The sequence below is a fragment of the Salmo trutta genome, chromosome 17 (assembly GCF_901001165.1).
Source record: "Salmo trutta chromosome 17, fSalTru1.1, whole genome shotgun sequence".
NCBI lineage: Eukaryota > Metazoa > Chordata > Actinopteri > Salmoniformes > Salmonidae > Salmo > Salmo trutta.
In genome coordinates, this window is record NC_042973.1 from 47,398,369 (window position 1) to 47,412,208 (window position 13,840).

The window sequence follows — 13,840 nt, forward strand, 5'->3', positions numbered from 1 at the left end:
GAAGCAAACAAGAAATAAGACAAAAAAACAGAACTTGAGCATGCATAACTATCCCCCCCCCCCAAAAAAGTCAATACTTTGTAGAGCCACCTTTTGCAGCAATTACAGCTTCAAGTCTCTTGGGGTATGTCTCTATAAGCTTGGCACATCTCGCCACTGGGATTTTTGCCCATTCTTGAAGGCAAAACTGCTCCAGCTCCTTCAAGTTGGATAGGTTCCGCTGGTGTACAGCAATCTTTAAGTTATACCACAGATTCTAAATTGGATTGAGGTCTGGGCTTTGACTAGGCCATTCCAAACCATTTAAATGTTTCCCCCTAAACCACTCAAGCGTTGCTTTAGCAGTATGCTTAGGGTCATTGTCCTGCTATAAGGTGAACCTCCATCCCAGTCTCAAATCTCTGGAAGAGATCGCCATCCATCATTCCTTCAATTCTGATCAGTTTCCCAGTCCCTGCAGATGAAAAACATCCCCACAGCATGATGCTGCCGCCACCATGCTTCACTGTGGGGATGGCGTTCTCAGGGTGATGAGAGGTGTTGGGTTTGTGCCAGACAGCGTTTTTCTTGATGGCCAAAAATCTCAATATTTTAGTCTCATCTGACCAGAGTACCTTCTTCCATATGTTTGGGGAGTCTCCCACATGCCTTTTGGCGAACACCAAACGTGTTTGCTTATTGTTTTCTTTAAGCAATGAGTGTACGGCTTAAAGTGGTCCTATGTACAGATACTCCAATCTCCACTGTGGAGCTTTGCAGCTCCTTCAGGGTTATCTTTGGTCTCTTTGTTGCCTCTCTGGTTAATGCCCTCCTTGCCTGGTCCGTGAGTTTTGGTGGGCGGCTCTCCCTTGGCAGGTTTGTTGTGGTGCCATATTCTTTCCATTTTTTAATGATGGATTTAATGGCACACCGTGGGATGTTAAAAGTTTCAGATATTTTTTTATTACCCAACCCTGATCTGTACTTTTCCACAACTTTGTCCCTGACCTGTTTGGAGAGCTCCTTGGTCTTCATGGTGCCGCTTGCTTGGTGGTGCCCCTTACTTAGTGGTGTTGCAGACTCATGGGCCTTTCAGAACAGGTGTGTATATATACTAAGATCATGTGACACTTAGATTGCACACAGGTGGACTTTATTTAACTAATAATGTGACTTCTAAAGGCAATTGGTTGCACCAGATCTTATTTATGGGCTTCATAGCAAAGGGGTGAATACATATGCACGCACCACTTTTCCATTTTTAATTTTTAATTTTATTTTTTGAAACAAGCTATTTTTCATTTCACTTCACCAATTTGGACTATTTTGTGTATGTCCATTTACATGAAATCCAAATAAAAATCAATTTAAATTACAGGCTGTAATGCAACAAAATAGGAAAAACGCCAAGGGGGGTGAATACTTTTGCAAGGCACTGTAACATATGCTATCATCCTCATTTATCACTTCACCAAATCTTTCCCAAACATTAGACTACTGTTCTGGCCCTCCCTTCTATTTATTTTCAACCCTCCATTTCGCAGCTTTTCTCTTCACGACATTGTGCTTTTTGCCTCAGTGGATCGAACAAAATCAACGTAGCCTATAGATATGAATTACACACGCATTGATTTTTAATGCATCGTTTTCTCTTTTCACACAATATTTAATTACCTTAAACCCGCCCCGCGGATATACAGTGCATTCAGAAAGTATTCGGACCCCTTCACTTTTTCCACATTTTTTTAGATTACAGCCTTACTCTAAAATGTATTAAATTGTGTTTTTTCCTCATCAATATACACAGACACACACAACACCCCATAATGACAAAGCAAAAACAGGTTTTTAGAAACATTTGAAAATGTACTAAAAATACAAAACTGAAATATCAAATTACATTAGTATTCAGACTCTTTACTCAGTACTTTGTTGAAGCACCTTTAGCAGCGATTATAGCGTCAAGTCTTCGTGCGTATGATGCTACAAGCTTGGCATACCTGTATTTGGGGAGTTTCTCCCATTCTTCTCTGCAGATCCTGTCAAGCTCTGTCAGGTTGGATGGGGGTGTTGCTGCACAGCTATTTTCAGGTCTCTCCAGAGATGTTCGATCGGGTTCAAGTCCGGGTTCTGGCTGGGTCACTCAAGAACATTCAGAGACTTGTCCTGAAGCCACTCCTACGTTGTCTTGGCTGTGTGCTTAGGGTTGTTGTCCAGTTGGAAGGTGAACCTTCGCCCCAATCTGAGGTCCTGAGTGCTCTTGAGCAGGTTTTCATCAAGGATCTCTCTGTACTTTGCTCTTTTAATCTTTCCCTCGATCCTGACTAGTCTCCCAGTCCCTGCCTCTGAAAAACATCCCAACAGCATGATGCTGCCACCACCAGTCTTCATTGTACAGATGGTATTGGCCAGGTGCTATGCGGTGCCTGGTTTCCTCTAGACGTGACATTTGGCATTTAGGCCAAAGAGTTCAATCTTGGTTTTATCAGACCAGAGAATCTCATTTCTAATGGTCTGCGAGTCATTTATGTGCCTTTTGGCAAATTCCGTCTGGCCACTCTACTATAAAGACCTGATTGGTGGAGTGCTGCAGAGATGGTTGTCCTTCTGGAAGGTTCTCCCATCGCCACAGAGGAACTCTGGAGCTCTGTCCCTAATTAAGGCCCTTGTCCCCAGATTGCTCAGTTTGGCCAGGCGGCCAGCTCTAGAAAGAGTCTTGGTGGTTCCAAACTTCTTCCATTTAAGAATGATGGAGGCCACTGTGTTCTTGGGGACCTTCAATGCTGCAGAAGTCTTTTGGTACCCTTCCCCAGATCTGTGCCTCAACACAATCCTGTCTCTTAGCTCTACGAACAGTTCCTTCGACCTCATGGCTTGGTTTTGCTCTGACATGCACTGTCAACTGTGAGACCTTATATAGACAGGTGTGCGCCTTTCCAAATCATGTCCAATCAATTGAATTTACCGCAGGTGGACTCCAATGAAGTTGTAGAAACATCTCAAGGATGATCAATGGAAACAGGATGCACCTGAGCTCAATTTCTAGTCTCATAGCAAAGGATCTGAATACTTACGTAAATAAGGTATCTGTTAATTTTTTTAATAAATTAGCAACATTTTCTGAAAACCTGTTTTTGCTTTTTTATTATGGGGTATGGTGTGTAGATTGATGAGGGACATTTAAAAAAATTATATTTTAGAATAAGACTGTAACGTACCAAAATGTGGAAAAGGTGAAGGGGTCTGAATACTTTCCGAATGCACTATAACCAAGGGTTATGAGTCAACCCGCGCATCCCTAGTGTTGGTGTGTGAGTGTGTGTTTCTATGTCTGTGTGTGTGTGTATACACTGCGGCGGCGACTGGTGCTGGAGGCTTTGAAAGGAAACAATTAAATGGGAGAGTGGCGGTCACTTCCTAATTTGTGTTCCGTCAAGAGAGAAAAAAGAGGGTAAGGAATGCAGGAATGATTGATAAAGCTGGTACACAGAGTGTGGCGCTGTAGTCATAGCACCGGGCCAACCCCAGACTTTTATTTATTTTCCCCCAGCAACCGCAGACACAAACCGGTAGTCTGGTTGCTTTCTACACCCGAACAGACCAACAGCTGCCCTCCCTTGCTTTTCCCCTCTAACACACAAACATACACTCCACATACAGACACGTACACACACACACACACACACACACACACACACACACACACACACACACACACACACACACACACACACACACACACACACACACACACACATACACACACACACACACACACACACACACACACACTAGGGTTTAATGCAACACCCATGTTACCAAGACTTACTGCCCAAACCCAAATAAAATTAAATCAAGTTTGATTTGTCACATACACATATTTAGCAGATGTTATTGCGGGTGTAGTGAAATGCTTGTGTTCTTAGATCCAGTAGTGCAGTAATATCTAACCATACACAACAATACACGCTTGTCTATGCTGCAATAGTTGAGCATGTTTTAGTCAGGCTGGTCTGACTAAAATACACTCGTCATCTGAGCGCAACGTTTGTTGTTGAAAGCTGAACGAAAGGTTTATTGTTTTTGTCAAGTTGACAGTGTTTCTTTGGACATTTTGTTTTTATATTATTTTATTTTGGAGCCTGCGGCTCTGTTGGGCGTAGTTGCTGTGAGCGCTGCTGTCCCGGGATACTGCCAGATTCCTCATAGGGGGAGAGACACGGACGCCCAGCTAGCCGAGCTGGCTCGGCTGTCTCAAATGGAGATCGCTATTGAAAATTTCCAGCGCTGCAGGAGCTGTGTATACTTAGCTTTGTTCCGGGACAATGTGGAACGTGCAGACTTTCAATGAAGCAACTGCTTTCTTGCGGAGGACAAAGGGGTGAAGTGGCTATTCTTAGCAAGCAGGTAGTAAACCAACAAAAGCTACTGGGGAATCCATGCCCGCCTACTTTTTATTTTTCTTCCACCCCAGTAGCAGCAGGGATCCATCCCTGAAGTCATCACCCCCTTCCCTGGAGAACGGAGCTGTTCTCGACCCAACCAACCAGCTATGGAGAAACGTCAGTCGACCTGGAAGTTGAAGAAAGCGTAGTCTGGCGACGGGGGTCTCCTTGGAGATGTTAAGCTCGGACCTGACACAGACCAGAAAAGTCTTTGCCGTCCTGGATCCAGAGGTTCTGGCAGCTTCTTCCTTAGGGGCTTCCAATTCGAGATCGGATCCAGAGGTACCTGCGTCTTCATCCTCAGTCCTGTCTCCCTCTACAGTGGCTTCTACCTCGAGTTCAGATCCTCAGCACTCCCACCCTCATCAGAACGTAAGACTGCCTGAGAGACCATTCAACATCACCAGCTGTCATCATCGGCAGCTCTAGGGTTAGAAACATCTCGGTTCCCAATGCAAAAACCCTGTGCTACCCAGGAGCATGAGTACAGGACATCACAAGGCTGCTTCCGATTGTTCTACGGTAGATGCCGGGAGCTGACGCTGTCGTAGTCCATGTGGGGTCAAACAACATCAGGAGAGCTAGCTCGGAACATCTGTAAATTGATTTTAAAGAACTGATTTTAGCATTAAAAGACTCCAAAAAAACGGGCAGTCATTTCAGGTCCAGTACCATCGTTGGGCTGCGGGTGTGAAAAAATGACTGAGGATAATAGCGGAGGATATTGCCACTCGTATTTGCCACATCTTCAATTTAAGCCTACTAGAAAGTGTGTGCTCTCAGGCTTGGAGGGAAGCTGAAGTCATTCCGCTACCCAAGAATAGTAAAGCCCCCTTTACTGGCTCAATTAGCCGACCAATTAGCCTGTTACCAACCCTTAATAAACTTCTGGAAAAAATTGTGATTGACCAGATACAATACTATTTCACAGTAAACAAATTTACAACAGACTTTCAGCACGCTTATAGGGAAGGACACTCAACAAGCACAACACACAAATTACTGATGATTGTCTGAGAGAAATTGATGATATAATGATTGTGGGGGCTGTCTTGTTAGACTTCAGTGTAGTTTTTGACATTATCAATCATAGTCTGCTGCTGGAAAAACGTAGATGTTATGGCTTTACACCCCCTGCTATAATGTGGATAAAGATTTACTTGTCCAACAGAATCCAGGTAGAATCAGGAATTCCCCAGGGTAGCTTTTTAGGCCCCTTACTTTTTTCAATCTTTACTAATGACATACCACTGGCTTTGAGTAAAGCCAGTGTGTCTATGTATGTGGAAGACTCAACACTATACACGTCAGCTACTACAGCAACTGAAATGACTGCAACACTTAACGAAGAGCTGCAGTTAGTTTCAGAATGGGTAGCAAGGACTAAGTTTGGGTCAAATCATTCACCAATCCCTAAACCTCAACTACATCTCATAATGAATGATGTGGAAATTGAGCAAGTTGAGGTGACTAAACTGCTTGGAGTAACCCTGGATTGTAAACTGTCATGGTCAAAACATATTGAAACAACAGTTGCTAAGATGACTAGAAGTCTGTCCATAATAAAGCGCTACTCTTCCTTCTTAACAACATTATCAACAAGGCAAGTCCTACAGGCCCTAGTTTTGTCTCACCTAGACTACTGTTCAGTTGTGTGGTCAGGTGCCACAACGAGGGACTTAGGAAAATTGCAGTTGGCTCCGAAGAGGGCAGCACGGCTGGCGCTTAAAAGTACACGGCGAGCTAACATTAATGACATGCATGTCAATCTCTCATGGTTCGAAGTGGAAGAGAGATCGACTTCATCACTACTTGTTTTTGTAAGATGTTTTGACTTGCTGAATGCACTGAGCTGTCTTTAGAAAATACTTGCACACAGCTCGGACACCCTTGCATACCCCACAAGACATGCCACCAGAGGTCTCTTCACAGTCCCCAAGTCCAGAACAGATTAGGTGAGGTGCATAGTACTACATGGATCCATGACTACATGGAACTCTTTTCCACATCAGGTAACTGATGAAAGCAGTAGAATCAGATTTAAAAAACAGGTAAAAATGGGGACTGTGAAGAGACACACAAATGTACAGACACATGCATACACATACATTGTAATATTGTTGTATGGTGGTATTAAACATTTTGTATTGTTGATATGTAGTGGTGTAATAATGTTATATGATGTACTGTTTTATATGTAATGTAAGTGCTTTAATATGCTTGGACCCAAGGAAGAGCTGCCTTGGCAGCAGCTAATGGGGATCCCTAATAAATACAAATACAAAATGTGCCAGGGGGCTTGGGTCAGTCTGTTATATCTGGTGTAATTATTCTGTCTTATCTGGTGTCCTGTGTGATTTAAGTATGCTCCCTCTATTACTCGCTCTCTCCCTCCCCTCCCAGAGGACCTGAGCCCTAGGATCATGCCTCAGGACTACCTGGCCTGATGACTCCTGGCTGTCCCAAGTCCACCTGATTGTGCTACTGCCTGACCTCTTCACAGGACAAGTTACCTTGTCCCGAACCTGCTTTTTTTTACCTCTGAATGCTCAGCTATGAAAAGCCAACTGACATTTACTGCTGAGGTATTGACCTGTTGCACCGTCTACAACCACTGTGATTATTATTTGACCCATCTTGAAGAACAATCTGGCCTTAATGGCCATGTACTCAATATCCACCCTGCACAGCCAGAAAGGACTGGCCACCCCACAGAGCCTGGTTCCTCTCTAGGTTTCTTCCTGCTGTAGGTTCCTGCCTTTCTAGGGAGTTTTTCCTAGCCACTGTGCTTCTACAGTACATCGGCATTGCTTGATTTTGGGGGTTTTAGGCTTTGTTTCTGTTTACATCTGCAGATGTTAAAAGGGCTTTATAAATACAACTGATTGATTTAAAAAGTAATTAATGGAATTAAGAAATATAGAAATAATAGGATGAGCAACGTTAGAGTCCGGAGTGTATAAATATACAGTAGGTTTTTTCTTTATTTTTACTATTTCCTACATTGTAGAATAATTGTGAAGACATAAACTATAAAATAACACATATGGAATCATGTAGTAACCAAAAAAGTGTTGAACAAATCAAAATATATTTTAGATTCTTCAAAGTAGCCACCCTTTGCCTTGATAACAGCTTTGCACACTCTCAAACAGCTTCACCTGGAATGCTTTTCCAACAGTTTTGAAGGACTTCCCACATATGCTGAGCCTTGTTGCTGCTTTTCCTTCACTCTGCGGTCCAACTCATCCAAAACCATCTCAATTGGGTTGAGGTCGGGGGATTGTGGAGGCCAGGTCATCTGATGCAGCACTCCATCACTCTCCTTCTTGGTCAAATAGCCCTTACACAGCCTGGAGGTGTGTTGTGTCATTTTCCTGTTGAAAAAAAAATGGATAGTCCCACCAGATGGGATGGCGTATCGTTGCAGAATGCTGTGGTAGCCATGCTGGTTAAGTGTGCCTTGAATTCTGAATGAATCACAGACAGTGTCACCAGCAAAGCACCCCCACACCATCCCACCTCCTCCTCCATGCTTCATGGTGGGAACCACACATGCGGATATCATCCTTTCACCTACTCTGCATCTCACAACAACACGGCAGTTGGAACCAAAAATCTCAAATTTGGACTCATCAGACCAAAGGACAGATTTCCACCGGTCTAATGTCCATTGCCTGTGTTTCGTGATCCATGCAAGTCTCTTATTATTATTGGTGTCCTTTAGTAGTGGTTTCTTTGCAGCAGTTTGACCATGAAGGCCTGATTCACGCAGTCTCCTCTGAACAGTTGATGTTGAGATGTGTCTGTTACTTCAACTCTGTGAAGCATTTATTTGGGGTGCAGTTAACACTAATGAACTTATCCTCTGCATCACCTATTCTACGTCTCACAAAGACACAAATGTTGGAACCAAAAATCTCAAATTTGGACTCATTAGTGTCACACCCTGATCGGTTTCACCTGTCTTTGTGCTTGTCTCCACCCCCCTCCAGGTGTCACCAATTTTCCCCATTATCCCCAATGTATTGAAAACCTGCCAGTTTGTTCAGTTTCGTGAAACCTACAAGCATTTTTCCTCTTGCTCCTGTGTGTTTTAGTTCCTGATTTCAATTTTTTTCCTGGTTTTGACCATTCTGCCTGCCCTGACCCTGAGCCTGCCTTGCGTTCTGTACCTTGCCACACCACACTGGATTATTGACCCCTGCCTGCTCAGGCCCTGAGACTGCCTGCCGTTCTGGACCTTTTGCACCCTATCTGGATTACTGACCTCTGCCTGCCCTTGACCTGTCATTTTGCCTGCCCCTGTACTAGTAATAAACTTTTGTTACTTCGACACTGTCTGCATCTGGGTCTTCTCCTGAAACGTGATAATCAGACCAAACGACAGATTTCCACCGGTTTAATGTCAATTTCTCGTGTTTCATGGCCAAAGCAAGTCTCTTCTTATTGGTGTCCTTTAGTAGTGGTTTCTTTGCAGCAATTTGACCATAAAGGCCTGATTCACACAGTCTCCTCTGAACAGTTGATGTTGATGTGTCTGTTACTTGAACTCTGTGAAGCATTTATTTGGGCTGCAATCTGAGGTGCAGTTAACCCTAATGTGGGTCATCCTTTCCTGTGGCGGTCCTCATGAGAGCCAGTTTCATCACAGCGCTTGATGGTTTTTGCGACTGCACTTGAAGAAACTTAAAAAATTATTTTCAGGATTGACTGACCTTCATGTCTTAAAGTAATAATGGACTGTCGTTTCTCTTTGCCTCATTTGAGCTGTTCTCGTCCTAATATGGACTTGGTATTTTACTGAATAGGGCCTTCTTCTGTATACCACCCCTACCTTGTCACAACACAGCTGATTGGCTCAAACACATTAAGAAGGAAAGGAATTCCACAAATGAACTTGTTAATTGAAATGCATTCCAGGTGACTACCTCATGATACTGGTTGAGACAATGCCAAGAGTGTGCAAAGCTGTCATCAAGGCAAAGGGTGGCTATTAAATATATTTTGATTTGTTTAACAGTTTTTGATTACTACATGATTCCATATGTGTTATTTAATATTTTTTATGTCTTCACTATTATTATACAATGTAGAAAATAGTACAAATAAAGAAAAATCCCTTGAATGATTAGGTCTGTCCAAACTTTTGACTTGTCCTGTATATGTATGTTTGTGTGTGTGATGGGATGTATCAACAATATGGACAGTATATGTATAGAATATGTAGTATATCTGAAGAATAGTATATGTACAGCAATAGTTAAATAAGAGGCCTTGACTAGAATACAGTATATACATATGAAGTGGGTAAAACCTTCAATTGCCCAAAACCTTCAATTGAATTCAGGGTTGAACACAAAATGTGGAGTATATCAAGGGGTAGAAATGCTTTCTGAAGGCACTATATATATATATATATATAGATGTCCTAGCATACCTCGTTCATGTAATAAACTCAATGCAGTATTAACCTTATATTTAGCTTATGAATACTGGGTTAATCTGCATATGCTTCTAACTTGTAACCTCTGTCTTCACTCTTGTGCAGTAAGCACCTGCTCTCCTCTGGCCTCTCTCCTTAGCTCTTGTGGAGTCCCAGGAAAAGCTAGACTAGAAAAGCTTGTTGGAATTTTTTTGGAGCATTTCTTATACTAATAGACTATTTGAAGAGGGATGAAAGCTTGCTCTTGTTTGCTGAATGTTATTAAATACAGCAGCCAAAATAACTCACAGGGAAAGAAGAGAGAACGTGTGATGGCAATAGGCTACAGCAGTTATTTATTCAGACCCATTACCATTAAAATATTTGTTGGTCTGTGGTGTGTAATGAGGAGCAACCAGACGCTGCACTTCATACATTTATGAAATTACTTATTCCAGTACTAATAAGCATGGACCCAATACGAAAAGGACTGTAAAAACTGTTAAATCCCCATGGATTGATGAGGAATTAAAAAATGTTGTGGTGGAGAAGGATGAGGCGAAAGGAATGGCAAATAAGTCTGGCTGCACAATCGATTCACTAACGTATTCCAAATTGAGAAATCATGAGACTAAACTGAATAAAAAGAAGAAGAAACTATACTACAGTATGAAGCAAAGATAAATGACAAAGAATGATAGTAAAAAGCTTTGGAGCACCTTAAATTAAATTTTGAGCAAAAAGGCAAACTCAGCTCCATCATTCCCCAGCGCAGCTGTCTAGGCCTCTTACTTTTTTCAATCTTTACTAACAACATGCCACTGGCTTTGAGTAAAGCCAGTTTGTCTATGTATGCAGATGACTCAACACTGTACACATCAGCTACTACAGCGACTGAAATGACTGCAACACTTTAACAAAGAGCTGCAGTTAGTTTCAGAATGGGTGGCAAGGAATAAGTTAGTCCTAAACATTTCAAAAACTAAAAGCATTGTATTCGGGACAAATCATTCACTAAACCCTAAACCTCAACTGAATTGTGTAATGAATAATGTGGAAATTGAGCAAGTTCAGGTGACTAAAGTTCTTGGAGTAACCCTGGATTGTAAACTGTCATGGTCAAAACATATTGATACAACAGTAGCTAAGATGGGGAGAAGTCTGTCCATAATAAACACTATCAACAAGGTCCTACAGGCTCTAGTTTTGTCGCACCTGGACTGCTGGTCAGTTGTGTGGTCAGGTGCCACAAAGAGGGACCTCGGAATGTAGCATTTTGGCTCAGAAACAGGGCAGCACGGCTGGCCCTTAAAATGTACACGGATAGCTAACATTAATGTTATGCAAGTAAATCTATCATGGCTCAAAGTAGAGGAGAGATTGACTGCATCACTACTTGTTTTTGTAAGAAGTGTTGACAAGCTGAATGCACCGAGGTGTCTGTTGAAACTACTAGCACACAGCTCGGACACCCATGCATACCCCACAAGACATACCACCTAAGGTCTCTTCCCAATCCCCAAGTCGAGAACAGACTATGGGAGGCGCACAGTACTACATGGAACTCTATTCCACATCAGGTAACTGATGCAAGCAGTAGAATCAGATTTAAAAAACAGATACAGATACACATTATGGAACAGCTGGGACTGTGAAGAGACACACACACACAGGCACAGACACATGATAAGACACATGTATACATGGACACACATGTACACATGGATGTTGTATTGTAAAATGTGATAGTGGAGTAGTGTATTGGGTAAAGTGTTCCCGAAGTGTAATGTCATGTTATATTTGAAATTGTATATAACTGCCTTAATGTTGCCGGACCCCAGGAATGGGGATCCTTGATAAATACAAATACAATCTTCGTAAAGAGAAGTGAAAGCCATCTGCATCTTAGTCTCTAGTCCTATATTTTTCAACCATGTCATTACAATGATGAAGACAAGGCCAATGAAACGTATTTCACTTAACTGTTGAGAGTAAGAAAGGAATGGAGCAACAATAGAGCAAGAAAGAGGGGGTAATACGCATGTCAAATAGGCTCTATTAGATTTCAAAATGATGATCAAATTCGGGAAGCCTATAATTGTAACTTTGTAGGACGCATGTCCTGCACCAGCATCTCGTGTTCTCTCCCAGCTTCATGATTTAAAAGAGGTGAGTAATTTCGGTTCATGTAACACAGTACAATACAATATAGTACAGGAATACAGTCCACACTCAAAAAGATTACTGGAGCTGGTTTAATTTATTTACCCAAGAGAACATACATCTATGGGCTTTTCTGTCATGCGCAATGTGCAGTAGCCTATAGCCTATCATATGTCTTATGTATTGGATAATCATTTAGGTTTTTGGGGCTTGGGCTCATACAATGTATTTAATGTAGGGCTTATACAATGTATTTAATGTAGGGCTTATACGATGTATTTAATGTAGGGCTTATACGATGTATTTAATGTAGGGCTCAGGTAGCGTCAGGCTTGAATTTTCATTCCGATCAAAGCTCTAATCAAATCCAGACATACTTACAGTATATGTTTTAGAATGACACTTTTGGCGGGAAATACCGGGTTACCCAGGAGAAAAGTGATTTAAACTCGGGATGGAACATTTGTAAAATACCAGGAAAAACCCTAACACACACACACAGTCAGTCAGTCACTGCCAAAGTAGAAAGCAGATTTTATATTCCCGGTATTTTACAAATGTTCCATACCAAGAATAAATCACTGAGTGCTTATCGTGTTCCGAGTCAGAGATAAGACAATTCCACTGAAGTCAACCCCATAAAGAACACCACAGTTTCCAGATGAAGATAAAAGATTATTGACCACATCGATGTGAATGTTACCAATTTCACAATTGTAATATCCTGTCTCATCCTGCTCTGTTTGGTGTGATGCCTGGTTCTTTATTATTGTCATGACTCAGGATTTAATGTGTAATGTGATGTTTTATCCGTTGACATGTTCTGTTGTTTAGTTGTCATCATTGAATGGAATCACCGGCAATATTTAAATAAGAGTATGCAAAATGGTGATAATTGGTTACTGAATATTCTGTGTCCCAGTACTAATGCTGTTATGTTTTGTGTGTGTGTGTGTGTGTCCTCACACACACATAGGCCGGTACACGGTACTGATGCATGCATGGCTTCTGCCAGCGAGATCGTCAAGCGAGATCGTCAAGATCGTCAAGTGTGTGGAGCTGCTCTTGTCCAGAAATGCTGACCACAACACATTCAACAAGTGAGGGACTCTGTGTCTGTGTGCACATGAGAATGAGTGTCTGTGCATTTTATAGAGTGAAATTCCATTCAATATCATCACAAGATGCACACAGTACATTTTATACTCTGCAGCACAGGGAATGATATGTGATCATGCAAGCCTCCTATCCTTGGGTGACTATGAATGTCAAACACTATTTAAATTTCAGTTCACTAGACATAAAGGACCACACTGTCATTTTTGAAGTGCAGATTGCAAAAGGTCACATGCAGTACAGTTTGAAGTTGATATACAACAGATTACAGAATATGTCATGCTAATTCTTTAATAGTATGTTCTGGTTACACGTTATGTTCTGATTGCTCTTTTATACATTGTTTAATGTGATGGAAAGTACCACGATAGAGGCAGCGTTTCCCATTGCCTGGCAACCATGTCTGGGTTTGATCCTGGCCTTGACTACCTTAGGACTTCTTCCTTTGCTGTCAACACTATCCCCGTACACCACTGCAACACATGTCGTACGGTGTGTGTGTGTCAGTGTTGGTCGGTGTGCGTTGGTCTACATTGGTCTTTTGTGTGGAATGTCCTGTTATGGCATCTGCCTGCACATGTACCCAGGCCCTCTTCAGACAGACAAAAAAACAAACACTCATGGAGCGGGGGAAAGAGCCCCCCCCCCCACCACCTAAACTCACTGTACTGTACACTGCCTGATGCTGCCCAGACACAAAGAGTGAGGGAGG

The 13,840-nt window shown here is 42.2% G+C and overlaps 1 pseudogene; it reads left to right on the forward strand.

Annotated features, from left to right (window-relative positions):
- LOC115151373 (ankyrin repeat, SAM and basic leucine zipper domain-containing protein 1-like) overlaps positions 1–13,840 on the forward strand; it is a 44,163-nt pseudogene that overhangs the window by 15,527 nt on the left and 14,796 nt on the right.